Source organism: Tachyglossus aculeatus, chromosome 3, assembly GCF_015852505.1.
Source record: "Tachyglossus aculeatus isolate mTacAcu1 chromosome 3, mTacAcu1.pri, whole genome shotgun sequence".
Classification (NCBI taxonomy): Eukaryota; Metazoa; Chordata; class Mammalia; order Monotremata; family Tachyglossidae; genus Tachyglossus; species Tachyglossus aculeatus.
Window position 1 is genome coordinate 35,810,217 of NC_052068.1, and position 27,948 is coordinate 35,838,164.

Below are 27,948 nucleotides of genomic sequence, written 5' to 3' on the forward strand. Positions count from 1 at the left end.
AGATCTGGGACAGAATATAACCCCAGAATTCCTAAAGTTTCTGGCAAAAATAATTGATTGAAAAGAGATCATTTGTCAGTTATTTCCATTCTGAATGCACGTGTTCCAAATACTGTTCAGACCAACCAAAGAAGACACACGTAATTCAGAGGAGAGGAGTAATTATTAATAATAATAATTGTGGTATTTAAGCACTTACTATGTGCCAGGCACTGCTAGGGTGGATATAAGCAAACCAAGTTGGACACAGTCTCTGTCCCACATAGGGCTCACAGTTTCAAACCCCATTTTACAGATGAGGTTCCAGAGAAGTTAAATGACTTGCCCAAGGTCACACCACATACAAGCGGTGGTATTAGGATTAGAACGCAGGTCCTTCCTACTCTTAGGTACTCTATGCATTAGGCCGCACTGCTTCTCTGCTTAATGTGGCAATTGAGTGTAGTGTTGTTTTTCATTTTCTTTCACAGGAACAATACTGACATGGACAGATTAGAGCTTGCCATTGTGAGGGGAAGTTTGACCCAACAGCACTATTTTGGAATTTTCTTAGTCTCGAGGCTGGTGCAATACCAATCTTTCTTTTTCACTACTGCAGGTGCCCAGCTGAATCTGAAAAATACCTCTTCATTTGCTTAATAATTTTTGTCGGTATCCCCAGACCCTCTGTCAGGTCTGGAACCGGGACAACTTATCACCGTCATCTCTGCCTCACCACCCTCCAGCTGCTCTCTGTACCTGCTGAAGCTTCAAGAGTGGGTAAGACAAGCAGTGTCTCTGCTCTGCACAGAATCTGATCCACATAGCCCACGTGGGGCATTCTACAGGAAAAAAAAAGGGAAAGCAGATGGCAGGGTCAGGAACAGCAGCTTGGCACAAAACTGGTGAGGATATTGATCAAAAAGACAGCCAGGGCTGCTTCCCCATGATTATCTCTTCAAAACCTGTAATGACTCCAAACTGAAATCTAGCTCACCTGAGTAGACAAGATTTTGGATATGTGTGGGCACAGCCCCTGGGTTTGTCCATTAACTGGGTGATGCACATGTGTTATTTTGTTTGTTTTTTTTTTTAAGGTAAACTGGAATCCTGAAGAGTGGTAGCAAAGCCCCAAGAAGTTATTAAACAAGAAATGAATCTCTTGCAGAGAAATATTTAGTAGAATGATTGGTTTTTCCACCCCTCTGGAAATCCTTCTGGAGGACACAGTCAGGCAATGTCATATTTTTATTTTAGCAAGCTGACAACCCGCTTCCAGCAACTCACACTGCAAGGAATAGCACCTGTGTCTCTAATCCCCTCCCCTTGATCAACCCATCCCTAGCCTTCTTTTTCTGTACACTCCTTTATCCCCTCCTATTCACCCCCTACTCTCTTCCCATGTTGTTCCCCAGTCTTAGCCAAGTGCAACCTGTAGAACCCCCACTCCATCATGGGAACACTTCCCTTCATCTTTTACCTGCTTCTGACCCAATTCCATGCCTCCTCACCATCACTGAAACCTGGTTCTTCCCAGATGATGCTCTCTTCCCTGCCGCTCTCTCTAGAGGGGGCCTCGTTCTCTCCCACTCCCCAAGACTCATCGGGACAGGGGAGGATTCGTCTTCCTTCTTGCTCCTCAATGCTGCTTTCACATCATTCATCATTCCACCTCCCTCCATCCTTCTTTTTCCCTTCCTTTAAAGCCAGTATCATCTGCCTCTACCAGAGAAGCAGCATGGCTCAGTGGAAAGAGCCCGGACTTGGGAGTCAGAGGTCGTGGGTTCTAATCCCGGCTCCCCCACGTGTCTGCTGTGTGACCTTGGGCAAGTCACTTAACTTCTCTGAGCCTCAGTTACCTCATCTGTAAAATGGGGATTAAGACTGTGAGCCCCACGTGGGACAACATGATCACCTTGCATCCCCCCAGCACTTAGGACAGTGCTTTGCACATAGTAGACACTTAACAAATGCCATCATTATTATTATTACCCCCCACCACTTGCCACAGTAATCTATTGCCCCCATGCCCCTCCTCCAACTTTCTGAAACATTTTGATCTTTTTCTCACATTCCTTCTGTCCTCCATCCCTACAATGATCTTAGGGACTTCAATATCTTTGTGGATGTTCCCAGTAATTCTTCCACTGTACACTTTGTTTGTACACTCTAACACCACTGGCCACTTGTTCCACCTCACCCACTCGGAAGTCAGATACGTTTTCAATCTCATCATCTCTAGTCACTGTACATTCTCTACCAACACTGAAATCTCTCTATATGACCACAACCTCCTCACCTCCCTTCTATCCCTCACACCCCCTCCCCACAATTCTGTCCTGTTCCTCCACAGTTGCTTCCTATCTTTTGACCCCCTCCAACTTTCTAAAGTCATCCTCCCCAACTAATAATCCAAACTATTTTCTCTTAAAACACAAATTCACACACTCAACACTGTCGTCTCTATTGAACTTAACTCCTCCTCTCCCCGTCCCTCCTCCAAACTCAAACCACTAACCCGCAACCCTGTGTCACCTCCACAGTACACTTCTTCCATCCCACGCACGAGCTGCAGAACACTGCTGGTGAAAATCCTGACACCAGGCTGACCTTCATCTCAAAGTCATCACCTGTTTCAATTCTGCTCTCTACCCCACTTGGCAGCCTGTTGTGGGCAGGGATTGTCTCTCTTCATTGCTGAATGGTACTTTCCAAGCATTTAGTACAGTACTCTGCCCACGGTAAGCACTCAATAAATATGATTGAATGAAAGAATGAACAGTACTACATCAGCTATTTCAGACTTATAATTCCTTCCTCAAAACTCCTCACTCCCACAACCCATCTCTTGCCCCTAGTGACATGACCACATCATTTTATCACTAAAATGAAATCCAATTCTCTCCTTTACACCCTCCTAACTGGTTTCTGTCCCCTTCACTCCAGAGAAACCACCCTCTCAAAGGTCACAAATGATCTCCTTGCTAAATCCAATGGTCTCTATGCCATCTTAATCCTCCTCGACCTCTCAGCTGCCTTTGACACTATTTACCACTCTTTTCTCCTGGAAACATTATCAACCTTGGTTTCACAGACACTGTCCTTTCCTGCTTCTCCTCCTATCTCTCTGGCCTCTCCTTCTCAGTCTCTTGTCCAGTGTCCTCCCCTGCCTCTCACTCCATAACTGTGGGCATCACTCAAGGGTCAGTTCTGAGTCCCTGTCTATTCTCCATCTACCCACTCCCATGGAAAACTCATTTCACTCGCATGGCCTCTGCTACCTCAACTAAGCTGATGATTCTACCTCCGTCTCTGCAGTCTTGTATCTCCTCATGTCTTCAAGACATCTCCACTTATTTGTCCCACCACCACCTCAAATTTAACATCTCCAAAATAGAACTCCTTATCTCCCCACCCAAACCCTGTCCTCCCTTTGACTTTCCCATCACTGTAGACAGCACCACCATCCTTCTTTTCTCACAAGCCTGTGACCTTGGCATTTTTCTTGACTCCTCTCTCTCATTCATTCATTCATTCAATTATATTTGAGTGCTTATTGTGTGCAGAACACTGTATTAAGGGCTTGGGGAAAATACAATAGAGCAATAAAGAGAGACAATCCCTGCCCACGATGAGCTCACAGTCTAGAGGGAGTGAAATAGACATCAATACAAGTAAGCAGACATCAATGCAAATAAATAAAATTATGGATATATACATAAGTGCCATGGAGACAACACACATATTCAGTCTATCATTAAATCCTGTCAGGTCAACCTTCACAAAATCGCTAAAATCCGTCCTTTACTCTCCAACCAAACTGCTATCACATTAATCCAAGTGCTTATCCTATCCTGCCTTGATTACTGTAACAGCACCTTTGCTGACCTCCCAACTTCCTGCTCCAATCCATATATCACTCCTCTGCTTGGATCATTTTTCTACAAAAGTATTCAGTCCATGTTTCCCCAACCTACAGTGGTTGCCCATCCACCTCCACAACAAACAGAAACTTCTTACCTTTGGCTTTAAAGCACTCAAACAACTCTCACCCTCCTACTAACCTTTCTGATTTCCAACTGTAACCCAAACCCCACACTTCAATCCTCTAACCTGCTCACTATATCTTGATCTCATCTATTTTGCTACTGACCCTCTGTCCACATCCTCCTTCTGGCCTGGCAGTCCCTCCCCCTTCATAAATGACAGACCGCCAATCTCCCCATCTTTAAAGTCTTATCCAAATCACTCTTCCTCCAAGAGGCTTTCCCTGACAAAGCCCTCATTTCCCATACTTACTCTCTTTTCTGGCTGTACCCTATAAGCACTGGATATTCAGCCCCCATTCAGTCATAGTTTCTTTGAATGTAGGCCTGTCTCCCCCTCTAGACTGTAAGCTTGTTGTGGGTAAGGAATGTGTCTACCAACTGGGTTGTATTGATAGTGCTTTGCACATAGTAAGTGCTTAATAAATGCCATTATTATTATTCTTATTCTTAGTCTTGAAAGTGTTTGTTATAGTGATCTATAGCACTGATTGATAGTTCACATTTACCTCACATTACTCCACATCATTTCTTTTACATTCCTCTGGCCAAAAAAAAAAAATCTTCAGGGAAAAGATTTGCATCATTCCCTATATTGCATTAAGCAATTAGTAAAATACTTTGCTTTCAATCAATGTTGTAGTAGTACTAGTATTTCCCTAATTCAGAATGCATATTACTCATACCCTGTGAAGCTGTATAATGTTGCCGTGCACTTTTATTTCAATTTATTTCAGTAATTTATTTCAATTATTATTCGATTATTTCAATTATTTCAATTAGTGTTCTTTTATAAACCTGGAAATGAAGCCTTGGAGACCACATTAGTATAATCACTCATCCTATCCCGACTGGATTGCTGCATCAGCATCCTTTCTGACCTCCCATCCTCCTTTCCCCACTTCAATCTATACATCACTCTGCTGCCCGGATTATCTTTCTGCATAAACACTCTGGGCATGTCACTCCCACTCCTCAAAAATCTCCAGCGGTTGCCTATCAACTTTGGTATCTAGCCAAAACTCCTCATTAGAGGCTTCAAAGCTCTCCATCACCTCACCCCCTCCTACCTCACCTCCCTTCTCTCCCTCTACAGCCCAGCCCACACTCTCCACTCCTCTGGTGCTAACCTTTGCACTGTGCCTCGTTCTTGCCTGTAATAATAATAATAATAATAATGGCATTTATTAAGCACTTACTATGTGCAAAGCACTGTTCTAAGCACTGGGGAGGTTACAAGGTGATCAGGTTGTCCCACTGGGGGCTCGCAGTCTTAATTCCCATTTTGCAGATGAGGTAACTGAGGCACAGAGAAGTTAAGTGACTTGCCCAAAGTCACACAGCTGACAATTGGTGGAGCCGGGGTTTGAACCCATGACCTCTGATTCCAAAGCCCGGGCTCTTTCCACTGAACCACGCTGTTTCTCCACTGCCTCGACCCCTGGCCCTCATCCCACCCCTGTCCTGGAATGCTCTCCTTTCTCAAATCTTCCAAATAATCACACTTCCCCACTTCAAAGCCCTTCTGAAGGCTCACCTCCTCCAAGAGACCTTCCCAGACTAAGCCACCCTTTTCCTCAGTGCTCCCTTCCCACGATCACCCCGACTCTCTCCCTTAGCTCTACCCACCCCGCCGTATAGCACTTGTGTATATATGTACATATCTATAATTCTATTTATTTACATTAAAGCTTGTTTACTTGTTTTGATTTGTATCTATAATTCTATTTACACTGATGCCATTGATGCCTGCTTACTTGTTTTCATTTCTGTCTCCCCTCTTCTGGACTGTAAATCCGTTGTGGGCAGGGATTGTCTCTCTCTTGCTGAATTGTACTTTCCAAGTGCTTAGTGCAGTGCTCTGCACACAGTAAGTGCTCAATAAATACAAATTAATGAAGTTCACTGCTAGGATTCTTATGGGCCTCTGCCAAACACTGAGCCCTCAAGTTGGAGGGAAATGAGGGCACGAGGTTCAGTTTGAAGTTCATGAAAATCTCATGCTGAAAGTGGCTGTTATCTAAGAAGTGATATATGCTGGCATTTTCTTTCAGGTTTGAGTGACCCAAGGGGAGACAGTCATGAATTGTGTTGCGCTCATTCACCTTTTAGGAAATAGCAAGTGGATCCCTCTATTTCTTTCTGCTCCCATCTCTCTCTCCTTTTCTCCCTCTCCCTCTCCCTCTCCCTCTCTCTCTCTCTCTCTCTCTCTCTCTCTCTCTCTCTCTCTCTCTCTCTCGATTAACTAGAAGTCTCGTCATCTAAGGCACAGACTTATTTTCACAAATCCACAGCAACATTCTCAATGTATTGATTTTAAAACCCTTATGGACCAGCTTTCCTGAGAGAAAGTTATGTTTACAGCACTTGACCTTTGATACCATGTCCATCACAGGAACATCTGCAATGAACTGGTTCCTTGGAGAGGAAAGATATAGGGGACCAAGGTTATTGCTACCTGTATCTTTTGATGCTTTCTCAGCTCTGCCTTTAGGTTTCTTGAGAGAATTTACTGGAGGCCCATCACACTCATCTTATCACCCTGACCACCATCCTCGATCATTCCCTATCTAGTGGCTACTTCCCCTCTGCTTTTAAACACAACCACATTGCCTCTGTCCTAAAATAAACCTTCCCTTCAGTCAATCAATCATCAGTATTTGAGTGCTTACTGTATTCAGCACACTTTGCTAAACGCTTGGGAAAACACAATATAACAGAGTTGGTAGACATGATCCCTGCCCATAAGGAGCTTACAATTCTTCAGGAGGAGATGGCAGCAGCAGCATGGAAGAGAGTCAAGGGCAGATACTTAAGTTTACTGTGCGGAAGGATACAATGGTAAACCATTTCCATATTTTTACCAAGAAAACTTTATGGATACACTACCAGAACGATTGCAGTTGGAGGTGGGGCATGCTGGGAGAGATGTGTCCATGGCATCGTTATGTCAGAGACAAATCGACAGCATAAGACAAAAAGGGGAAATCCTCATTGGTAAAATGGGGATTTTTTAAGACTGAATGCTTGTGGGACATGGACTGTATCCAACCAAATTAGTTTATATCTACTCCAGCGCAAATAGTAAGCACTTTACAAATAAAATGAAAAAAAATGGAATTGGAGACATTGGAGAGAGAGAGGTTGCAGGAAAGGAAGGGGGTGTGAGCTGGATTGTATGGGTCAAATAGGCTACACTGTTTCTCTTGAATTCTAATAGGCTCTCCTCCATTCTTATCCTCCTTGACTTCTTGGTTGCCTTTAACACTGTGGACTAGCCCTATTGAGAAGCAGTGTGGTTTATCGGATAGAGCATGGGCCTGAGCAGTCAGAAGTACCTGGGTTCTAATCCCGGTTCTGCCACGTGTCTGCTGTGTGACCTTGGGCAAGTCACTCAACTTCTCTGAGCCTCAGTTACCTCATCTGTAAAATGGGAATTGAGATCATGAGCTACATGTAGGACAGGAACTGTGTCCAACCTGATTACCTTGTATTTACCCCAGAGCTTAGAACAGTGTGGAAAGAGCACAGGCTTAGTGGAAAGAGCACAGGCTTAGTAGTCAGAGGACATGGGTTCTAATTATAGCTTCTCCACTTGTCTGCTGTGTGACCTTGGGCAAGCCACTTAACTCCTCTGTGCCTGTTACCTCATCTGATTAAGACTGTGAGCCTCACGTGGGACAATCTGATTACCTTGTATCTACCCGGGTGCTTAGAACAGTGCTTGACAAATATAAGTGCTTACCAGATACTATTATTATTATCACCATCATCATCCGGAAACAGTATCTGATCTTGGTGTTTCTGTCACTGTCCTCTCCTGGTTTGACTCCTTCCTTTCTGGATGATCCTTCTCAAGCTTTTGCTGGCTTTTCCTCTGCCTCCCACTCCTTAACCACAGGAATCCCTCAGGGCTCAGTTCCAGGTCCCCGTCTTTGCTCAATAAGCACTCACTCACTTGAGTTCATCAGTCACATGGCTTCAAACACCTCCTCTATGAGGTCATTTAACTTCTCTGAGCCTCAATTACCTCATCTGTAAAATGGGGATTAAGACTGTGACCCCAACATGGGACAACCTGATCATCTTGTATCCCCCCAGCATTTAGAAAAGTGTTTTGCATATAGTAAGCACTTAATAAATTCCATCATTATTATTATTATTATTATTATTATTATTATGACCCCAAAATCTACTACAGTTGCTCCAACCTCACTCTTAGTGTTTCATCTCCTCATGCCCCTAGGACAACTCTACATGGATAGCTCAATGGAACCTTCTGTTCCATATGTCCAAAACTGAATTCCACATTTCCCTCCCAAATCCTCTCCTAACTTTTCCATCATTGACAATAACACCATAATCCTCCCCATCTCTCAAGCCTTGGCAGACTTGGCATTATCCTTGGCTTCTCTCTCTCTCTCTCTCTCTCTCTCTCTCTCTCTCTCTCTCTCTCTCTCTCTCTCTCTCTCTCTCTCTCTCTCTCTCTCTCTCTCTCAACCCCCATATTCAGTCTGTCACTAAATCCTGCTGCTGCTTCCTCCACATCATTTGGAAAATCTGCCCCTTCCTCCCCATCTGAACAGTTACAACACTCACTTAAGGACTTATCACAGCCCAAATCGACTACCACACCAGTTTTCTCACTGATCTCTTTGCTTCAAATCTCTTCTCTTCAGTCCATACTTCACAGTGATCTCAATTAAATACCATGGACAAGTGACTTAATGTTAGTTTGTTCCCACTCCTTATTCCTATCCTGAAGAAGTACTTCCTAATTACATATGGTAAGGTCTCCTCAGGGAAACACGTGAGGGTTTTAAGAGAGCAATAAAGAATGTATTTACTTGTGAATTTTTCAAGACTTATTGAGAAAGTCCCACTTCAGTGATCCATCCCCAAAATATAGTGTCTAATAAAACCAGAGTCCATGCCCTGTCTTGCAGAGAGCTTGTTTGGGTAGCTTGTTCCATGCCCTTAAATCCCTTTACTAGATAAGGGTATTATCTGCCTACCTGAAAGATACTGGCTCAATTACCCATCTACATTGGTCTCTGAAGTAGCTCCTAAAACTCATAAGCTGTAATAATAGTTGATGAAACTTTGTACTCAGATCACAGTGAATCAGAGCAGACAGGCCTGAACATTGATTAATTCTGAATGTTTTTTTTTCTCTGAGACTATTGGGGCTGGTGATGATTGCATTTTTTAAGCCCAGCATGTTAAGCTCTCTTTATTACCAAATGTTCTATACCCAGCTGGGGAACCTCTCAGTGATTTCTTCCTGAGTCCTACATTTCAGTCTATCATATTTATCTATTGTATTTATTGAGCACTTACTGTTCTAAGACCTTGGGAGAGTACAATATGACAGAGTTGGTAGACACAATCCTGCATTTGAGGTGAGGGCAAAATGTAGCAAGGTCCTTTAGATGTTGTCCCCAACAAGGAAGCAATTTTTCCAAGACATGAAGGTGACTTTGTCAAACTCAGGCCTATCAGTTGCTGCCTACCCTATAGGAAAAATTTGTGTAAAGTTAGTTGAATGTACATTACATATTCTTAACAGAAACCGATCAACCAGTTGCCCTCAACCTTTCACATAGCAGTGTGAGAAGAAGTGAAGCCTAATGGAAAGAGTATGGGACTGGGAAGCAGAAGACATGGGTTCTAATCCCAGCACTGCGACTTGTCAGCTGTGTGACTTTGGGCAAGTCATTTCACTCTTTGCACCTCAATTCTCTCACCTGAAAAATGGGGATCCAATACCTGTGCTCACTCTTTCTTAGACTGTGAGCTCCATGTGGGACCTGATTATCTTGTATCTATCCTAACACTTAGTACAGTGCTTGGGACATAGTAAGCAATTAACAAAAGACACAATTTATTATGGTACTCATGTAGGTGGTTGCCCACATTGAAAAGTTAAGAGGTTCATTATCAAAGCATCAAATTTTGAATACGTGGCAGTCCTTGGTTTCAAATAATCCCATTTTTTTTTCCTTCAAGATGGCTGGGAACTATCAAATTCTTGAGTGCTAGTTTCTCTATGTGGTTTGGGCTCAAGTTTTCCTGTGGTTTGATAGCAGTATAAGGAAAAGGAATCCCAGCCTTCTTTCTTGACATCTTCAGGAAATATATAATAAACACTGTCATGGCTGCTGCTGTTGATAAAAATCTTGATCAGAAGGAGGGAACAAGTGGTCCTACTTCAGCACCATCACCAATAATGTTCATGGAGCAATTACTTTCAGCAGAGCACTGTGCTAAGCCCTTGGGAAAGTACAATACAAAAGAGTTAGACACATTCCCTGCCCACCTTTAGTTTACAGACACTACTTTTAGTCCTTTCTACTTGCAGTAGTTTTACTCAATCTATCAATCAATCAGTGGTATTTATTGAGCACTTACTGTGTGCAAAGCACCATACTAACATCTTGGGAGTGCACAGTTCAACAGAATTGGTAGATATGTTCCCTGTCCATGAGGAACTTACAGTCTAAGACTATTTACTGTGTGCAGAGCACATCATAGACCATTTACTGTGTGCAGAGCACATCATACAGTGCTCTGCACATAATAAGCTCTCAATTAATGCCATTGGTTGATTGACTGATTAATCACTGAATCTCTTTGATCAATACAAACCCAAAGACTTTTAGTTCACTGTTTTGGTCTTTTTTTCTTTTTTTTCGTCTTTTGGTTTTTGGGTTATTTTTTATCGGTATTTGTCAAGTGCTTGCTTGTGCAGATCACTGTACTTGGGTAAATACAAGATAAACAGGTTGTACACAGTCCATATCCCACTTAGGACTCAGTGTTAACCCCCATTATACAGATGAGGTAAGCGAGGCACAGATAAATTAACTGATTTGTACAGGGTCACTCTGCAGGCAAGTGGTGGAGGCAAATTTTGAGGTCGGTCATAGCTCTTCAGTTAGCTTGGATTTTCATTATGTTTTGTAATATTTGCATATGAACAGATCCTTGAGAATAGAATCCCACCTAATGAGACACAGCAACTTCATCATCCTGGGTAGAGAGACAGAAAGAAGTCTCAGGTTGTCTGATGGAGCAGCCAAGAGAACATTTTGCTTGGAATCACTGAGGGTGGTTGAAATAGTACCAGGTCAGATGCCTGCAGCTAGAAGTCATCAATTCTCATTGATTCCTAAGTCCAGCATGTTCAGAAGGCAGAGATTCAGCCAGGAAGTGGGCCAATGCTTGGGAGTCATTAGAGACTTTCACAGAAGCTGTTTCAGCTGACCTGGCAGACCTGACTCCCTCCACATCACCCAACTGACATTACTGTGCCCAGTTAATGACCTTAAAACAAAACTCTTGGCTCACATTATTAATAAAATAAATCCAGGGAAGCTCTGCAGAGAGTCATTTTGTAGCCCGGTGAAAACTGGGGTTCTTTAAAAAGAAAGGAGCAATTGATAAAGGAAGTAAACAAAACAACAAATAAACAATAGGACATTTGGGGAACAAAACTTCCCAGCCTATCATCTTTCTCAAAAATCTGGAATCCTGTGGAGGTTCTGGATTTGAGGATCAGAAGAATGAATGAATCCAGGGAAAACTGCAGTTTAATATTGTGTGTGTGTGTGTGTGTGTGTGTGTGTGTGTGTGTGTGAGAGAGAGAGAGAGAGAGACAGTCAATCATATACTGAGCACTGACTGTGCAGAGCACTGCATTAAGTGCTTAGGAGGGTACTGTACAACAATATAACAGACACATGCTCTTCCCACATTGAGCTTACAGTCTAGAGAGGGAGACAGAGATTGATATAAATAAAATTCCAGATATGTACATATCCCAGCTGTAGGGCTGTAAGAGGGAATGAATTAAGGGAGTAAGTCAAGGTGACACAGAATGGAGTGGGAGAAGAGGAAAGGAGGGCTTAGACAGGGAAGGCATCTTGGAGGAGATGTGCCTTCAATAAGGCTTTGAAGATGGGGAGATTGATTGTCTTCCAGATATGAGGGAGGGTGAAGGGAGAGAGAGAGGGAGAGAGAAAGTGTCTGTCCGTGTGTGTGTGTGTGTGTGTGTGTGTGTGTGTGTGTGTGTGTGAAATTCCTCTGTGCTTATCAGAGCTGGAAGAATTCAAAGGATATACAAAATTCTCCTCTGGAAAGGCACAGTCTAAACACCAATTCAAAAGTCTGTCCCATCAAGACGTGTAACAGTAGACTAGTAGTCTTATGAGAATATATTTCTCTCATTGAAAGAAATTGTTTTTTAAGCCAGCCTACCCTTTGGTGGGCCAGAAATCTGAAAAGTTACAATCAGTCTCATGAAGCCTTGACTTGACTCTGAGAAGGCTCTGGCTCAAGCTTTTACTACAGCAAGACATACTCTGTTTCATTCTAAGTCATACTGGCAAGCTGAAGGCATTCAACGACAGGAATTAGAGGCACAGGGAAATGCCACAAAATCTTGATATAAGAGTTTGAATAAACTGCTCAGCCATGGAGCCAAAAGCTGGAGAAAATGAGGTTTTGTTCATTGGCCTCCCAGAATTACCAGTTAAATATGGCACTTTAACTGGAAATGTCATTTTGCAGTATGGCAGTTTTTTCCTACTTGGGACTCAGATTGCCAGTGTCCCACTCCAGAGGAAGTTTGGGCCTTAATTTACAACACAGAGATAATTTTCTTCTGCAAGGTTGTGAGTTAAAAACTGCTGGCACTTTCTCTTCCTCCTAGGACTTCCTGGGATTTGGGGATTGTTCACTCGGGTAATACAGTGTCACTCTCATTTATTCTTATCTTTGTCTCTGTCTCCCCACTCCTCTTCCCAACAGTTGGCCAATCGTATATGACCCATTTTGGACAAGATGTAGCATTCTTCAACCTGGAATTTCCTGCCCATGAGGACCAAGACCTTGGAGGAATGGAAGAGTACAGAGGATAGCTTCTGGAGAACAGGTTCTTTTTCTGTCCTGGTTGCACCTGTTGGGATCATTCTTCAGAAGATCAAAGGGTTATTATTCTTGTTTAATATGGATGAATGTTCAGCTTATTCTTACCCTGGATCGTGACCTTTAGGCACTTTGATTATTAAAGCAGAGTTTCTCTCTCTCCCTCTTTCTCTCTGTATCACTCACACACACACACACACACACACACACACACACACACATATCTCCCACCTCCAACTGCACAAGTAATCTTAATTACTCTAGGTGTTAAAATTTAGCTAAATAAGGGCTAAGACAATTTCCTAAGGGACTTTGAGCAAGGTGAGAAGGCTTTAAGGATGGAGATGTAAAGTTTAATCTATAGTTTTAAAGAAGGGATGAGTTGTGGGTTGCCCAAGGGGAAAGGAGGAGAGTTCTGTAATCAAAATGACCCTCGAGGAAGATATCTGCTGCCCAATGATCCCTATAGAAAATACCACCATTCACCCTTTCTCACATGCCAGGAACCTTGTCATTATCCTCAGCTCTCTCGTTCGACCCTCATATTCAGTCATACAAACTCTGTCTGTTCTACCTTTGCAATATCTTTGGAATCTGCTTCTTCCTTGTCATCCAAACTGCTACCATAGTGGTCCAAGCATTTATAATCCCATTTTGACTACCACATCAGCCTCCTTGCAGGCTTCCCTGCCACCAGTTTCTCCCCTCTCTAATCCATAATTCACCCCATTGCCTGTCTCATTTTACTCAAAGATTGGTCTGAGCACATCACCTTAAAAACCTCCAATGGTTGACCATCCCCCTCCGCCTCAGAATGAAACCATTCACCATTGGCTTCATGACATTCAATTGACTCCCTCACCCTCCTACCTATTCTCACTCCTCCCCCACCACATCCCAGCCCATTCATTTTTCTCTTTTAATAATAATAATAATAATGGTATTTGTTGATGATGATGTTCGTATTTGTTAAGCGCTTACTATTTGCCAAGCACTGTTTTAAGTGCTGGGATAGATACAAGGGTAACAGGTTGTCCCACTTGGGGCTCACAGTCTTAATCCCCATTTAACAGATGAGGTAACTGAGGGACAGAGAAGTTAAGTGACTTGCCCAAAGTCACACAGCTGACAAGCGGCGGAGTCAGGATTAGAACCCATGACCTCTGACTCCCAAGCCCATGCTCTTTACCCTAAGCCACGCTGATGGTATTTGTTAAGCACTTACTTTGTGCCAGGAACTGTACCTCAAGCTGGGGTGGATATAAACACATCAGGTTGGCACAGTCCCTTGTCCCACGTGGGGCTCAGAGACTCAATCCCCATTTTACAGATTCAGTCACTGAGGCCCAGAGGAGTGAAGTGACTTCCCAAGGTCACCCAGCAGAAAAGTGGCAGAGCTGGCATTAGAATCCATGACCTTCTGATTCCCAGGAGTGTGCTCTATCCACTATTCCATGCTGCTTCCATACCCATTGAGCACTCTGATACTCACCCCAGCACTAAATCCATGCTACCTAGATATGCTCAGTGGAAAGAGCCCGGGTTTTGGAGTCAGAGGTCATGGGTTCAAATCCCGACTCCACCACTTGTCAGTTGTGTGACTTTGGGCAAGTCACTTACTTCTCTGGGCCTCAGTTACCTCATGTGTAAAATCAGCATTAAGACTGTGAGGCCCCCGTGGAAAAACCTGATCACCTTGTAACCTCCCCAGCACTTAGAACAGTGCTTTGCACATAGTAAGTGCTTAATAAATGTGATCATTATCATTATTATTATTATCTCCCTATCCTCTTCCATTTGCCCTATCTGTAAGCATATTTTAATGTCTGTCTCCCCGCTATATTGTAAGCTTTTTGAGGGCAGGTATTGTGTCTACCAACTCAATTACACACTCCCAAGCATAAGTGCTCAATAAATACCACTGACTTATCAGCTGATTGAGTGGAAAGGACTGAAAGTAGGCTTTCTAGAAGGTAGAAACTTAGATTATTTCATCAAACTCCTTGCTTCTCATCAGGTTTAAAATTGCATGTTTTTTTATAGAACCAGTTTTAAATAAGTACTGTAATATTAGATTATGAGAGTGAAGCTGTGATGCTAGGATATCAACTTCCACACTTTCAACTCCTCTTAATCACAGTAGAAATAAGTACCTTACAGTTTCTCTGCACCTACCTTCTTAGCTCTTGAAGGACTCTACAGATTTATTGAAAAATCCAGTACTATACTTTTCAATCCATCCTTTCTAAATAGGCAAGAATTATCCCAATTTTACAAATGGAAACCTTGAGGTCCCAAGGGGTAAGGTGACTTACTAAAGGTCACACAGCAGAAGCAAAGCTGGAAAATCAAGTCCCTCAGTCAAATATATTTATTGAGTGGTTACTGTGTGCAGAGCACTGTATAAACACTTGGGAGAGTACAATATAAAGATGTAATAGAGTTGGTAGACACATCCCCTGCCCCTAACCAGCTTATAGTATAGAAGGGGAGATAGACATTAATATAAATAAATTATGGTTATGTACACAAGTGCTGTGGGGCTGAGGGAGGGGTGAATAAAGTATACCAATCCAAGTGCAAGGTTGTCAAAGAATGGAAATGAGGAAGAGGAAGTGAGGGCCTAGTCAAGGAAGGCCTCTTGGACAGGGTGTTCTTTCAATAAGGTTTTGAAAGTGGGGACAACGATCATCTGTTGGATTTGAAGAGGAAGGGCATTCTGGGCCAAAAGCAGGACATGTGTGAGAGGTCGGTGGCAAGATAGTTGAAATGGAAGTACAATAACTAGGCTGGCATTAGAGGAGCAAAGTGTGTAGGTGGGATTGTAGTAGAAATTTAGGGAGGTCAGGTGGGAGCTGGTGAAATGATTAAGTACTTTAAAACTGTTGGTAAGGAGTGTCCTGAAGTACAGCGCTCTGCACACAGTAAGCGCTCAATAAATACGATTGAATGAATGTGGAGTAGGATGAGCAACCACTGGAAGATCTTGAGGAGTGGGACGACATGGACTGAACTTTTCTGTAGAGAAACGATCCAAGCAGCAGACTGGAGTATGGACTGGGAGAGGGGAGAGATACGAGGCTGGGAGGTCAGACAGGAGGGTTATGCAATAATCAAGGCAGGATAGGATAAGCGTGTGTATTAACATGGTAGCAGTTTGGATGGAGATTAGGTGGCAGATTTTATCGATGTTCTGAAGGTTGAATTGACAGCATTTGGTGACATTAAATATATGGGTTGTATGAGAGAGATGAGTCAAGGATAATGCCAAGGTTATGGGCTTGTGAAACAGGAACGATGGTAGTGCTGTCTACAGTGATGGAAAGTCAGAGGGAGGACGGAGTTTGAGTGGGAAGATAAGGACTTCTGCTTTGGACACCTAGGTTTGAGATTTTGGCAGGATAACCAAGTAGAGATATCCTGAAAGCAGGGGGAAATGCAAGACTGCAAGGGAGAGAAATCAGGGCCGGAGATGTAGATTTGGGAATCATCAACATAGAGATAGTAGTTGAAGTCATGGGAGTGAATGAGTTCTCCAAGGGAGTGGGTGTAGATGGAGAATAGAAGGGAACCAGAATTGAGCTTTGAGGGACTTCCACGGTTAGGGGGTGGGAGGCAGAGGAGGAGCCACAAAAGAGACTAAGAATCAGAGACATAGGAGGAGAATCAGGAGAGGAGAATGTCAGTGAGGCTGATGTTGGATAATGTTTCCAGGAGAAGGTGGTGGTCCACAGTGTCGAAGGCAGCTGACAGGTCAAGGAGGGCTGGATGGAGAAGAAACTGTTTCAGAACAGTAGAAACAAATGACATATAACAATAATATTAATAAGAATTGTAATTGTAGTGTTTTAGTGCTTACTATTGTGCTGAGCACTCTAATTAAGCACTAGAGTAGTTACAAGATAATTAGTTCCTGTATGGGGCTGACAGCCTAAGTAGGAAGGAGAACAGATGTTGAATCCCCATTTTACAGATGAGGAAGATGAAAAACCGAGAAGTTAAGTGACTGACCCTAGGTTACACAGCAGATATGTGGCAGAGCTGGGGTTAGAACCCAGATCTTCTGATTCCCAAGCCCGATGGAAAGCAAGACGGATGGGGTCTCCTTCTAGACTGTAAGCCCACTGTTGGGTAGGGACCGTCTCTATATGTTGCCAACTTGTACTTCCCAAGCACTTAGTACAGTGCTCTGCACACAGTAAGCGCTCAATAAATATGATTGATTGATTGATTGGTGTGGGGCAGAGCCAGTGCCAGGCACGGGCGGGTGGTGGAGAGGGAAGACAGTTTGTCTGTGGTGAAGGAGGTGAGGCTACAAATGCCAGATGTTTAGTTCGACTCCAGAGGTGGAGAAGGGTCCAGAAAAGAGAGCAGCAGCTTCTACACCTGGCCTGGCAGCACAAAGCACACTGAGGGCAGGCAGAGCTGCTGTGGGAAAACTGAGGGCGCACAGGAAACATACTTCAGTCCGCTGCTATCGAAGAAAGGCCATGAAGAGCTAAGATTGCAGGTTTTTTTTTAATGGTTCTAATTAAGTGCTTATTATGTGACAACCACAGTACCAAGCCCTGGGGTATATACACAAGGTAACCAGACTGGACCAACTTGTACTTCCCAAGCGCTTAGTACAGTGCTCTACACACAGTAAGCACTCAATAAATACAATTGAATGAATGAATGAATAATCCCTGTCCCACATGGGGCTCATGGAGCTAGGCTTGAGGGGAGAGAATTTACTCTGTGCATTCCAGGCTAGATATTGAAGCCGCTGGTCTGCCTTCAATGCCCTTCTTCAGCTTTAGAGTGGAATGAAAAGTCCGGCATCTTCAACCTCAGCTCCTTCAATGCGGCCAAGCGACAGCCTTTCCACACCGTCATTCCACGTGTCCATTCCTGACACTTCCTCCCCTCCGCAGGTCCCTTCTAACTTTTGTTTCTACTTTATGTGTTATGTATAGCTCCTTGTCCCTTGTGCCATTTTAATATTTTGTTGTTCTACTGCTCCAAATATGTCTGTCTCCAGTTCCCCAACCCCACAATCTATTATTTACAGACTTTAAGCCCCTTGAGGGACAAAGCCCATGTCCAATTCCTGTCTTTGTCCCAGGGCTTAGTACAGTGCTCTGCACATATTGGGCTAGTTAATAGAGCACGGGCCCGGGATTCAGACGGACCTGGGTTCTAATCTTGGCTCTGCCACTTGTCTGTTGTGTGATCTTGGGCAAGTCATTCAACTTCTCTGCACCTCAGTTACCTTATCTGTGAAATGGGAATTAAGCCTGTGAGCCCTCTGTGGGATATGGATGCATCCTATGCGATAATCTTATCTCTACCCCAGTGCTTAGTACAGTGCCTGGCACATAGTAAGTACTTAACAAATACCACAGTTATTATTATTATTATTCCTATCACTATTCAATTTATTTTGTTAATGATGTGCATTTATATTTAATTCTATTTGTTCTAGCGACTTGACACCTGTCCACATGTTTGGTTGTCTGCCTCCCCCTTCTAGACTGTAAGCCCAATGTTGGGTAGGGACTGTCTCTATATTTTGCCAACTTGTACTTCCCAAGCACTTAGTAAAGTGCTCTGTACACAGTAAGTGCTCAGTAAATACGATTGAATGAATGAATGAATGCTGCTATTACTACTACTACTACTATTCAGCGTTCTCATACGTTCTCATCCTGGCTAGGATCTATCCCATCTATTTTAATCTCCTCTAATCTCTCTGTTTTGAGACTTGTTGTTGTCTTTTGCAGTGGAGTTGTGTCTGACTCACAGGAGACCATGGACACATCTCTCCCAGAAGGCCCCACTTCCATCAGCAGTCATTCTGGTAGTGAATCCATAGAGTTTTCTTGGTAAAAATATAAAGTGATTTACCATTGCCTCCTTCTGTGCAGTAAAGAAGTCTCTGCCCTTGACTCTCTCCTATGCCACTGCTGCCCAGCACAGGTGAGTTTTGACTTGTAGCCGATTGCCTTCCACTCGCTAGCCACTGCCCAAGCTAGGAATGGAATGGGTAGGCCTCTGCTTGACTTTCCCTCCGTAGTCGTGACTGGTAGAGTACTGGAAACTCTCTAGGTGTGACCCTGAGAGGGAGTTTTGAGCCTAAGAGCCTCAAATTTCTTTCCAGCTCACCCCTTCCTCAGGAGGTGACACTGACACTGAAATGAAGGAAAGCAGCAAGAAGTTCTTTGCTCATCTGTCGTTCTTTCTAACTTGCTCTTGTTCAGTGGGTAACTATTTCTAAGGTTTGAATAGCGGATGAAGTTTCCCTAACTTAATGGTTCTTGTCTACTGGCAACTCCTTCCTTTCAACACCTATCATGGGGTCCCACTTTTCGGTCACTTCATGCTAGTACTGGAATCAAGTTGCTGACATGCTAAATGCGACAGTTTAATTTTTGTGACACTCAGACTTTCCTGCCTGTGCATTTATGAACTATGGATTCAGTTTACAATCCCATTCTTGGAGCCCTGCCAGCCCTCAAAATGTGCTTCCTGTACTGCCTGGAGTTAGAAATTTTCTTTGTCAGCCTTCCCACCAAGAAGGAGTCTGTGTGTATGTGTGTTAGTTCCTTTTCCATTTATTCAATCAATTTAAATTTTACTAAGCACCATTCTGTCATGGTCAACTTTAGACAATTTAGTGCATTTATGTGGTGAATTGTCCACATTTCCATAGTTGCCAATACAATCCAGATGTATTTGGGAATATAACTGGGAGTTTCCATCATTTAAAAAGAATGACTGTGGCATTCATGATTATTATTATTGGTAGTAGTAGTAGTAGAAGTAATAATAATAATAATATTTCAGTAGTAGTAATAGAAGTAATAATAATAATATTTCAGTAGTAGTCGTAGAAGTAACAATAATAATAATATTTCAGTAGCAGTAATAGTAGTAGTAGTAGTAGTACTAGTAGTAGTAGTAGAAGTAATAATAATAATAATATTTCAGTGCTTACTATGCACCAAGCCCTGTAACTATGTGCCAGACACTGTTCTAAGTACTGGAGTATATTCAAGTTAGACACAATCCCTGTCCCACATAGAGTTTACAGTCTTAATCCCCATTTTACAGATGAGGGAACAGAGGCACAGAGAAGTTCAAAGACTTTCCCAAGGTCACACAGCAGACAAGTGGTGAGCCAGGATTAGAATCATGATCTTCTGACTCCTGGGCCCATGCTCCATCAAAAGCGCTTAGTACAGGGTTCTGCACACAGTAAGTGCTCAATAAATATGATTGAATGAACTGGGCACCCTGCTAAGATAGTTGCAAGGTATTCAGGCTGAACACAGTCCCAGTCCCACATGGGGCACACAACTTATTTTAACCTCATTTTACAGTTAAAGAAACCGAGGCCCTGAGAGGTTAAATGATTTGCCCAAGGTCAAATAGCAGCCTAGTGGCAGAACTAAGATTAGAACCTGGGTCCCTTGATTCCCAGTATCATGGTCTTTCCATGTAAAGAATCTTGATTTTCCTTGGGCACCGGACATCCTTGGTTAGTCTTTATTTCTCTCTTGTGTCACAAATCAGTCCATCAATCATGTTTATTGAGCACTTACTGTGAATTGGTAGATGCATTCCCTGCCCACAATGACCTTACAGTATAGAGACAGAGAATTGCATTAATATAAATAAAGGAATTACAAATATGATAATAATTAAATTACTGATATGATTTATCATTAGATTGACAGAGGATTCCAACACCTTAAATTAAGGAAGATCATCTCAACATGGTCACAAGTTCCAACAGGTGGTGATCTCAAGAATTCTTTGACTTATTTGCATTGATTGCAATCTTTGGAAAGGAGTCATATTCCCAAAGAAACACCATGCAGATTTTGTATGTGAATCATAAAAATTAAATAGTTACAATCAAAGCTGAATTTTAAAATGGTAAACTTCATTTTTAGTCCAATTTAAAAATCCTCAAATTACCCCTAAAAATGTATTTCTAAAAATCTCCCCAAATCCATACCCCGATTATGGCTGGCTAGCTTGACTTTCTTGAGAAACAGCATGGCCTAGTGGATAGAGAATGGGCTACGGAGTCAGAAGGACCTGGGTTATAATCCCAGCTCTTCCATCTGTCTGCTCTGTGACCTTGGGCAAGTCACTTCACTTCTCTGTGCCTTGGTTACCTCAATGGGGATTAAGACTGTGAACCCCGTTTGGGATGTGGACTGTGTCTAAACCAATTTGTTCGTACCCACCCATTTACTACGGTGCCTGGCCTATTGTAAGTGCTTAACAAATACCACAATTATTATTCTCATTCTTCTTCTTATTATTATTATGTGGGGAGGACACCCAAGGGCTCTTAATTCGTTAGGGGGGCTAAAAATCAGAGGGGTGGCCCAATCTTGTTCAACTCACCCCAGGAATGACCCGACAAGTATGGATACTATATAAATAAATGAATAAGGTATTTGTTAAGTGCTTACTATGTGCCAGGCACTGTACTAAGCCCTGGGGTAAATAAAATCAAATGCATTGGATGCAGTCCCTGGCCCATGTGGGGCTTACAGTCTCAATCCCCATTTTACAGATGAGGTAACTGATGCACAGAGAAGTAAAGTGACTTGCCCAACGTCACACAGAAAACAAGTGGCAGAGCCGGGATTAGAACCCATGATCTCGTGGCTTCTCACTGACCAGGCTTAGGGAACCACTAATGGTATCACAGAATTCCCGACATTCCTTTATTCCATCATTCCCATTCTCCGCAGCACCAGGCGCAGGGGACAGTCCAACTGAAAATAGGACTAATGTCTTCCCTCCTCCAGAGGGACATGGAGGTACAGTTTTCATAATAATAATAATAGTATTTGTTAAGCTCTTAACTATGTGCCAGGCACTGTACTAAGCGCTGGGGTGGATACAAGCAGATTGGGTTGGATACAGTCCCTGTCCCACATGAGGCTCACAGGCTCAATCCACATTTTACAGATGAGGTAACTGAGGCTCAGAGAAGTGAAGTGACTTGCCCGAGGTCACACAGCAGACAAGTGGCAGAACCGGGATTAGAACCCATGACCTTCTGATTCTCAGGCCTGTGCTCTATCCACGACGCCATGCAGTTTTCCTGGGTGTCACCTCACCAAATGTGCAAGCAATAGTTGGGTGACCCAAATCGCATGACCTTAAAGCCCCATTGGCAGGGCAGAGGCTATGAGGGGATTCACCTCAAATAATCAGGAGAACAGATTTATTTTCATAGTATTTGTTAAGCACTTCTATGTGCTGGGCACCATACTAAACATTGGGGTAGATACAAGCTAATCAGGTTGGACCCAGTCTATGCCCCATATGGGGTTCCTATTCTTAATCCCCACTGAACAGATGTCGGTGGAAAGAGCACAGGCTTGGCAGTCAGAGGTCATGGGTTCAAATCCCGGCTCTGCCGCTTTCATTCAATTCATTCAATAGTATTTATTCAGCGCTTACTGTGTGCAGAGCACTGTACTAAGTGCTTGGGAAGTACAAGCTGGCAACATATAGAGACAGTCCCTACCCAACAGTGGGCTCACAGTCTCTGTGCCTCAGTTACCTCATCTGTAAAATGGGGATTAAGATTGTGAGCCCCACATGAGACCACCTGATCACCTTGTATCCTCCTCAGCGTTTAGAACAGTGCTTTGCACATACTAAGAGCTTAACAAACACCAAAATTATTAATTATTATTATTATTATAACTGATGCACAAAGATACTAAAGTGACTTCTGTAAATTCACACACCATAGACATGTCAGAGCTGGGATTAGAACCCAGGTCCTCTGACATAAGAACAGAATGCTGCACCCTCTTTTTTTTTAAGGTATCATTTATCATTTAACTTAGGAACCCTACACTGCTCCCAGTGAGGCTGACAAAAAGTGAAAATTAACTGCTCCGCGGACCCTGGGTGACAGAAATAGATGACGAATTTCCTGTTCCAGACTGTCAAAATATTTAAATTCTAACGCTCCCCCTGGGGACCAACTGCCTTTTTATCCCTGCAGCTTGAAGCATGAATTTAGGCACAAAAAAAAAAAATTCCATCGACTAGTGGTAGCCTCACACCTTAGTGTCCTCATCCCTCTTGTTCTCTTCCAAGACCTTTTATCTGGGATCAGAAAGGGGTGAGGGAATGGAAGACTCACCTTCAGTCCTCCCAGACAGTTTCTGTTTGTTCCGGCCAGTATCTGTGCTAAGCACACAATGTGGAATCTTAAAGAAAACAAAAAACACTGAGATTAGGAAAGTTCACAATTTTCTATTGTCCAAGGAAGGGTAAACATGACCTCCTAAACGAGGCCTCAATCAGGGCCTGGTAAATCATCTGGATAGTTGATAGAGCATGGGCCTGCGTTTTACTAATAATAATGATGGCATTTATTAAGCGCTTACTATGTGCAAAGCACTGTTCTAAGCACCAGGGAGGTTACAAGGTGATCAGGTTGGCCCACGGGGGGCTCACAGTCTTAATCCCCATTTTGCAGATGAGGTAACTGAGGTCCAGAGAAGTTAAGTGACTTGCCCAAAGTCACACAGCTGACAAGTGGTAGAGCCAGGATTTGAACCCATGACCACTGAATCCAAAGCCCCGGCTCTTTCCACTGAGCCATGCTGCTTCTCTAATCCTAGCTCCATCACCTGTCTGCTATGTGACCTTGGGTAAGTCACTTCACTCTCACTTACCTCATCTGTAAAAGGACTAAGACTGTTATCTCCATGTGAGACAGGGACTGTATCCAACTTGATCAACTTGTATCTCCCCCAGGGCTTAGAACAATATTTGGCATATAGTAAGTGCTTAACAAGTACAATAACAATAGTAATAATCATCATTATTATTATTATTACCTGTTCTAGCTCCTAATTAGACAGTGAGCACCAAGTGGGACCTGATTATATATCTCCTGCTGCCCTTACTACAGTGCTTGGTTCATACCAAGTGTTTAACAAGTGAGAAGTAGCCTGGCCTAATGGAAAGAGCATAGGACTGGGAGTCAGAAAGTCATGAGTTCTAATTCCGGCTCTGCCACTTGTCTGCTGTGTAACCTTGGGAAAGTCACTTAACTGCTCGGTGCCTCAGTTACCTTATCCATAAAGTGGGGCTTGAGTCTGTGAGCTCCACATGGGATTGTGTCCAGCTCGATTTGCTTGTATCCACCCCAGCACTTAGTATAGTGCCTGGACATCATAAGTGCTTAAATGCCATCACTACCAAAGCACTTAGTACAGTGCTCTGCACACAGTAAGTGCTCTATAAATACAATTGAATGAATAAACAAATATTATGATCATCATTATTATTAATACTATTAAATTCCCTCTCCCCTTCCTCATTGAAAGGTGCCCTTGACTCAGCGTAGCTCAGTGGAAAGAGCCCAGGCTTTGGAGTCAGAGGTCATGGGTTCAAATCCCAGCTCCACCACATGTCTGCTGTGTGACCTTGGGCAAGTCACTAAACTTCTCTGAGCCTCAGTTACCTCATCTGTAAATGGGGATTGACTGTGAGCCCCACGTGGGACAACCTGATCATGTTATATCCCCCCAGTGCTTAGAACACTGCTTTGCACATAGTAAGCGCTTAACAAATGCCATTATTATTATTATTATTATTATTATTATTATTATTATTATTATTATTATTATTATTATTATTATTATTATTATTTGGCTTTGGAGAGCAGTCCAGGTTTGGCATTGTAAAATCAAGAGTGCTAAAATTTCCAATTAGTCAGATCCACCACTCACTGTCTCAAGTGGAACAAGGCTTTCTTCCTGCATTAAGTCCTTGTCCTCAGGCACAGATGCTACTTTCTAAGATGCTAGTACTTACTAAACATTCACTCTATGAAAAGCACTGTATTAACTGCCAAGGTCATCCCACCCAAACCCTGTCCTTTTAGATTGTGAGGCCACTGTTGGGACTGTCTCTATATGTTGCCAACTTGTGCTTCCCAAGCGCTTAATACAGTGCTCTGCATACAGTAAGTGCTCAATAAATACAATTGATTGATTGATTGATTGCCCTCCTCTTGACTTTTCCATCACTGTAGACAGCACCACTATCCTCCCTGTCTCACAAGCCTGGGCATTATCCTTGACTCATCTTTCATTCAACCCACATATTCAATCTGTCACCAAATCCAGCCAGTTCTACCTTAACAACATTGCTAAAATCCATCCTTTCCTCTCCATCCAAACTGCTACCGTGTTGAATCAAACACTAATCCTCTCCTGCTTTGACTACCACATCGATCTCGTTGCTTACCTTCTAGACTATAAGCCCGATGTGGACAGGGATTGTCTCTCTTTATTGCTGAATTGTACTCTCCAAGCGCATAGTACAGTGCTCTGCACACAGTAAGAGCTCAATAAATATGATTGGACGAATGAATGAGCTTGTGAGATAGAGAGGATAGTGGTGTTGGGGAAGACAGCAGCATGGCTCCGTGGAAAGAGCCCGGGCTTGGAAGTCGGAGGTTGTGAGTTCTAATCCTGGCTCCACCATTTATCGGTTGTGTGATTTAGGCAAGTCACTTAACTTCTCTGTGCCTCAGTTACCTCATCTGTAAAATGGGGATTAAAACTATGAGCCCCATGTGGGAGAACCTGATTACCCTGTAACTACCTCAGTGCTTAGAAAAGTGCTAGGCACATAGTGCTTAAAAATACCATCATTATTTTTATTAAGACAGGGTTTGTGGCGAAATGAGTTCTGCTATGAACATGTTTGATTTGAGGTGTCGAGAACATCTCAGGTTGAGTGAGTCATCAAGTGGATTACTGTGCTGCCACATGCTACACACCTTGAGACATGTACTACAACTGTTTCTTCCACTAGACTGTAAGCTTTTTGAGGGCAGGGATCATGTCTATTAATTTGAATCATCATCATCATCATCGATCGTATTTATTGAGCACTTACTATGTAAACTGTAAGTCTGTTGTTGCATAGGGACCGCCTCTATTTGTTGCTGAATTGTATTTTCCAAGGTCTTAGTGCAATGCTCTGCACACAGTAAGTGCTCAATAAATATGATTAAATAAATGATTCATTCATTCACTCAGTCATATTTATTGAGTGCTTACTATGTGCAGAGCACTGTACTAAGCGCTTGGGAAGTACAAATTGGCAACATATAGAGACAGTCCCTTCCGAACAATGGGCTCCCAGTCTAGAAGGGGGAGACAGACAGCAAAACAAAACATGTGAACAGGTGTCAAGTCATCAGAATAAATAGAAGTATTTATGATCTCACAAGTGCTTACTATTGTACTCTGTGCACACTATATGCTTAATAAATACCACTGATTGATTAACTTATATGTTTACTATCCCAAGAAGCTTACAATCTAACAGGGAAAATAAGACAATAAAGCTATCTTCCCTCCCAAGCCATGTCCTCCCCGCTGTCTTTCCCATCACTGTAGACAATACCACTATCCTTCCTATCTCACAGGCCCATAACCTTCACATTGTCCTCAACTCCTCTCTCTCTTGCAACCCACATATTCAATCTGTCACCCAATCTTGTTGGTTCTACCTTTACAATATCAGTAAAATCTGCCCTTTCCTCTCCATCCAACTGCTACTCCGCTGAACCAAGCATTTATCCTAAACCGGCTTCATTTCTGCATCTGCCTCCTCGCTTACCTCCCTGCCTCCTGTTTCTCCCCATTCCATTCCATACTTCACTCCGCTGCCTGGGTCGTTTTTCTAAAGAAAAATTCAGTTCATGTCTCCCCACTTCTTGAGAACTTCCAGTGGTTGTCCATCTCTTTTAGACTGTGAGAACTTTTAGACTGTGAGCCCACTGTTGGGTAGGGAATGTCTCTATATGTTGCCAACTTGTACTTCCCAAGTGCTTAGTACAGTGCTCTGCACACAGTAAGCGCTCAATAAATATGATTGATTGATTGATTGATCCATCGTTGCATCAAACAGAAACTCCTTATAACCAGTTTTAAAGCACTCAAATGGCTCACCCCCTCCTCCCTTACCTCACTGTTCTTCTTCGGTCCAGACCGTACACTTCACACCTTTGGCATCAGCTTGTTCACTGTGCCCTGATCTTATCTATCTCACCACTGACTCCGTGGCTCAGTGGAAAGAGCACGGGCTTTGGAGTCAGAGGTCGTGGGTTCAAATCCCAGCTCCGCCAATTGTCAGCTGTGTGACATTGGGCAAGTCACTTAACTTCTCTGTGCCCCAGTTACCTCATCTGTAAAATGGGGATGAAGACTGTGAGCCCCCCATGGGACAACCTGATCACCTTGTAACCTCCCCAGCGCTTAGAACAGTGCTTTGCACATAGTAAGTGCTTAATAAATGCCATCATTATTATTATTATTATTTCCCACATCCTACATCTAGCTTGGACCTCCCTCCCCCTCGATATATCCCAGACCACCACTCTCCCCACCTTAAAAGCCTTATTCAGGTCACAACTCCTCCAAGAGGCCTTCCCTGATTAAACCACCTCTTCCCCATCTCCCTTTCCCTTCTGTGTCATCTAGGCACTTAGATCTGTCCCCTTTGGGCATTTAGTGTTCACCCCATTCTCAGCCCCAGAGCCCTTGTGAACATATCTATAAATTATTTCTTTATATTAATGTCTGTCTCCCCCTCTAGACTTTCAGCTAACTGTGGACAGGAAATGTGTCTACTAACCCTATTGTAGTATACTTTCCTAAGTGCTTAGTACAGTGCTCTGCACATGGTAAGCACTCAATAGATACCACTGATTGTTATATGCAAAAATAGTGGGTTGTGGATTGTACTGGTTAATTTGACCTCCTCAATTTGTATTCTTCTCCCTCCTTTTAACTCTCCCCAATCTTAATGATGCCTTGAGTAATTCAGAAAGTGTATGTGCATCTGTTGTCCCACCATTTGCTTTGAATGTTTTTGCTTTCTTCCTACTAGGTTACTTTTTAGCATCTTCCTTCCCTCCATATCTTTCTCCTTACCC

The 27,948-nt window shown here is 43.0% G+C and overlaps 1 non-coding gene across 1 annotated transcript; it reads right to left on the bottom strand.

The window, feature by feature from the left end:
* Positions 1-18,924: 18,924 nt before the first annotated feature.
* On the bottom strand, positions 18,925-19,061 carry LOC119926252. Its single transcript, XR_005450140.1, has one exon. It is a non-coding gene; the product is annotated as a small nucleolar RNA SNORA7 (small nucleolar RNA).
* Between the last annotated feature and the right edge of the window lie 8,887 nt (positions 19,062-27,948).